Source organism: Polypterus senegalus, unplaced genomic scaffold (genome assembly GCF_016835505.1).
Source record: "Polypterus senegalus isolate Bchr_013 unplaced genomic scaffold, ASM1683550v1 scaffold_2111, whole genome shotgun sequence".
Classification (NCBI taxonomy): Eukaryota; Metazoa; Chordata; class Cladistia; order Polypteriformes; family Polypteridae; genus Polypterus; species Polypterus senegalus.
In genome coordinates, this window is record NW_024384373.1 from 22,551 (window position 1) to 27,792 (window position 5,242).

Consider the following 5,242-nt stretch of genomic DNA (forward strand, 5'->3'; position numbering starts at 1 on the left):
TGTGTCTTGAGTTTTTAATTAACAAAAAAATTTTTTTCCCCGTCAGGTAGGTTCAAACCAATTTAGACTTCCCCGAGGCCCACCCCTTGACAAAGCGTTTCTAAGAATTTGTGATCAATGGTGTCAAATGCACACTGATCTAAAAGGATGGAAAGATAAATGGCCTGCATTTCCCCAAAATTTACTACTTTTTTTAATGTGTTTCTGTGCTGTGATTTGTTTAAAACCCCACTGAAATTAAAATAAAATTTTTTTTTGGGGGGCATTTAACTGATTTTGCCTTCTCCGCTTTACTTAAGAAAGGCAGGTTAGAGATGGGTCAAAATTTTTAAGAGCTGAGGGGTGAATTATGTTTCTTAAGTGGGGTTTAACTGATCTTTAAAACAGTCTGGGAAGACCCCAAACTAGTGGCCCCAATTTACTATGTCCCGAAATTATCAATTAGCACACCTGATACTTCTTTTAAAAAACCCTTTTTGGTATGGGTCGGATGCAGGTGGGGGGTTTTAATTTAGATTTTTTCTTTTGGGAAATCTATCCTAGTGAAAAAGTTTAATTTTTTATAACGGATGCTGGGGTTTTGGGGGATCCTTAGGGTTGGGGGATATACTATGTTTTTCAAATTTAATTTTTGATTGAAAAAAACAGCAACCTCACAGGTTTTACTAAAACACTTGGAGGCATTCCTTTTAGCTACCTGGGTTTGTACGTCAATTGTAGAAAATAAAACTCTGGGATTACAGATTTTATTTATAATTTGGGGAAAAAAAAGGTCTCTCAAGGGAAGTGTTATTGTATTCTGTTATTTTGACTTTTTAAGTGGTGGATAGTAAGTTTGTTTTCCTCCATTGGCCCAGCTCTCGACATGTTCTCAAATCAGACACTCTTTGGGGGTTCCCTGGTATAACAATGCTAGAAAATTTTTTCCCGTCTTTTCAGGTGCAACTCTGTCGAGCAGCTCACTTTAGTATTAAATCTTTCCACCTTACTATTTACATTATCCCCATTATAGCGACACTATCGGACTGATTGCTTAAAGTGTTTGTAAGTTTTAAAGCTGTGCCGAGTCAAAGAAGCGTTTTTTAACAATATTTCCCTTTTCATAGTTTTTTTATTTTTTTCTATATTAAAAATAGAAGAAAATGGTCTGATAGACCAATATCAATGACTTTTTATATCAACTTTCAGTCCTTTAGTAATCACAAGTCAACTATGACCTGCTTTATGTGTAGGTGATTTTTTTAAGGGTTTCTCAAATCAAAAGAATCCAGGGGGTTCATAAATTTTTTTTTTTAGATCAATGATTATCTATATGAAATTAAATTGCCCAAATATTAGGGGGTTAAGTTAGTAATTTAAAAATTTACATTAAGTCAAGAATTCCTCAAAAAAAGGCTTTTATTTAGGAGGTCTATAACGGATATACTAGAACTTGAGAATCTCCATGGAAAAAAATCTTTAGTCTCAAAGAACTTGAACTTACCAAAATGACATCTTTACATTTTAATCGGTCGGTAAAAAGTTAGAATAACCCCCTTTTTCCTGGGGTCTGCAGTAAAACTAACCGGGGGGCAGATTGATTAAAACTGCCGGCTGTCTGAACTAAACCCGTTTATTTAGTAAAAGATCTATTTTTTTTTCCTAATAAGATGGAAAAAAAACGTTTTTTTATTAAAGCTCTAACATTCAATAGTCCATATTTAATGTTTTGGGGGGTAAAAGATGGTACAGTGTTATTGATATTTGGGAAAAGGGAAATAAATTTTTATTTTTAAACTGCTCTTTTGTATTTTTGTTTAATCGTGATCTGTTTTATAGTTTTTAAAACATTGTTCCTCTAAAATAGTGATTTTAAATTGATTATTGGTTTTTATTTCCTAGGTTTTCACGGCATTGGATTGCTTATTACAGTATTAATGTTTGCACTTTCGGAAAACTTTAAAATCATCATGTCCTGGACAACAAATTTGGGGGGGGGTTAAGAGCGAGATAATAGTCAAGAAAAACAAATTACCTTGAATTTTTTTTAGGACCGGGGGAAATGAGGGTGCAGGGCCCTCACGCTTGGAAGGGGCCCTTTCAAAAAAAAGGATCCAATTTTTGGTTGAAATTTTTAAAGGCCGGGGCTCCCAAAAAACTTTCCTTTGCAAAAAAAAAAAACCCCCTTGTTTAAAAACCAAAGGTTGTTTTCAAAATCCTAAAGTTTTTGAGGGGAAAAACCTGTAGGGGTTTTTTTTTTTTTCCTTTTTTTTTTTGGAATTTCGGGGGGGTTTACCATTTTGTGGATTTTTTCTGTGAATATTTGGTGGCAGCGTCCACAAAGTCGCTCGTAACACTGCGTGCATTAGCTGCGGAGCTCAGCTCAAGGAAATGAGGTGAATGGGAGGGAAGATGATGACGTGACTCCCCCACCCGCCTTAACTGTCAATTCCCCACAAACACAGTCTCTCGGAATTTGCATAAGCACAGCCCTTCACGTGCAATTTTAACTTAGTTACAAAGTCATCAAAACTCTCGTTTATATCCTGGGTCCACTCATTAAACTTGTATCCCGCATTACCCTGGGCATTACAAGCGCCAGCAGCAGCCTGTCTATGAACTTAATTTAATATAAACTTACGGTTCACGCCGTTGCTTTGTTTCCAGTAGCTGTACCTTGTAGAATATGCTTGTATACATCATTCAGTAAGCTTCATATTGTTTCACTGCCTTCTCAATTTGTATGAAATGGCGTTTTGTGCTTCGCCGCTGTTTGGAGCTCTTCCTGTTTTCGCCTTTTCACGTTGACAGTCAGTTGCAGTGTTGATTACGGGAGGCGTGATGATGTCACACGAAACTCAACGCCCCAGCGACCATCTGGAACTCAAGACTCCATTACATTATATGGGAAAAATGGCTTCCAGTTATGACCCTTACGCATAAAATTTGAAATGGAAACCTACCCAACTTTTGTAAATAAGCTGTAGAGAGGAATAAGCCTGCCAAATTTCAGCCTTCTACCTTCACGGGAAGTTGGAAATTAGTGATGAGTCAGTGAGTCAGTGAGTGAGTCAGATGAACTTTGCCTTTTATTAGTATAGATATAAAAGCAAAATTATTGGCATAAATCATAACCTATTGTTCAATAAAATTAACAGAGGCAATGGAACTTGTATTATTATTTTTGTGAACAAATATAGAACTACATCTACAAGGTAAATATCAATAAAGTCAAATGTATACAACATATGAGAGCAAGAACAGAAACGTGGCTCATTGTAGTCATTAGGGAGGCTATAGGATATCAGTTTCCAGTGTTTAACCTGGATATTATCTACAGGACCAGTCTGCAGTTACTCTTGGCAAATTCTGAAATAAATTCATTCATGTCTAGATTTTCTGTGATGTTTTTTCTCATGTGCCAGAATGACTAAATTTCTCTTCCTTGAATGCAGCATTGTTAAGGCGGAGTGGGTGAGAATGCGGTTCAAAGTAGAGAAAGAATTACTAGCATGCAGCTGAAGACACACCAATGATGAGTGCTGTGACATATAGCGAATGCAATATAGAGAAGGCCTCTTTGTACTGCTGAATGCATGAATGCATTTGCATGCTTCAGAGAGATTAGCATCAGCTGGCAGTTTATTGATCAACATTGCTTTTGCCACAGCAATTTCATTTTGCAAGCTCATGCTGTTTTGCTCTGTGCCTGCAAGTGCCTGAAGTGGTTTCAGGAGAGAATGATCAAGAAATAATTCTGATTTTGGCAGGAGAAGCGATGTGGCCCTCAATAATTCAACATTTCTCTGAGAGAATCTTGTCTCCATTTCCACAATAGCTCTATCAAGAATGCTGAACATAGCCCTTTTAAAAGTCTGATTAGGAGCAATTTGTTCATCAGAGTCACCATGCCCAAGCGTAGACACAACAATACTATCATCAAGCTGTGAATTAACTTTACGTTTCCTTTTGAGCGAATTGGTAGGCCTACTTTCACACTGAGAGAAATGCTCCTCCCAGAATGAGTGGCATCTCATCGCCTTCAATGTGGCCAGAAGCTGTCACCACCTCCCCAGCAGTGCACAAATCCACTGCATGTGCCTGTAGAATTGCATTGGCTGGTTTCAGCACACCAAGCACATGAAGGAGGAATTTTCCTGTATTGAAGAAATTCTGCTTTTTTAATTGGGTCAAAAGACCACATGCCTCTATGCAAATGTCAAAGGGGCAGTGTCAGCCTCTGCTACCTCTGAGAGAAGCCCCCTTATAGCTTCCTCATTGTTGACAATGGACTTTGTGACATCATAATGACTGGTCCATCATATTTCTAGAAGTCTTTTCAGTGTGGGTGTATTGTATGTGTGTGAAACATAATGTCTGTGACAAAATGTGTTCAATGAATTTGACCAGTCAAAGAACTTCTTAGCCAGAGGTTCTGATTCCATTGCATGTATCACTGCTAAATGGAGCTGGTGGTTGTAGCAGTGTACATATGGAATGTACTTACCAACTTTGTTTTGTAACAAAGCCTGGACACCACCCTTGCCCCAGACATGACAGAAGCACCATCAAAACACTGACACACTAAATTGTCTGGGCTGTAACCTAGCTCAGAGAAATGTGACAGAATTTGGTTACAAATATATTCAGCATCAAGCTGATTCAGTTCAATTAAGCCAATCAGGTGTTCTTCAGGGATGGAGTTCTGGACAAATCTAATCACTACAGACAAATTCTCAATGTTACAGCAATCCCTGGTACCATCACTTTTAATGCAAAGTCCAGGAGAGTCAGCTTTTTATATTTGGTCCTGATATCTTTTACCACCATTTTGGCAAGAGTCTCAATTATTTCATTTTGAATTACATTGGATGTGTATTTTGCATTGTCTGGGATGTATTTTACAATTTCTGCAAGTTTGGCATCTTTTTTGATTGTGTAATCAAAGAACTTAAGGAAAAGTCCCTCCTCCCCACCTTCGTGATTGTGACCACGCAGTGCCAGTTCATTGACTGCAAGGAACTGAACGACCTCCCCAATGCTTTTCACATAATATCTATTCTTTTCTATCTTTGGCTGGACCCAGTAGTTGAACTATGCTTTCACCCGTCTCTGCCCGGCGCCGATACTCTTGCCATGCAGACGTGCGGAATACTAGACGTGTGTTTGTGGAAGCCGCCACCGTCCTTTCTAGAGCTTTTTCCAATTAGTGTAGCCATGTTTGGTGAATATGCCCTCGCGATCCGAATTGGAAATACTACAT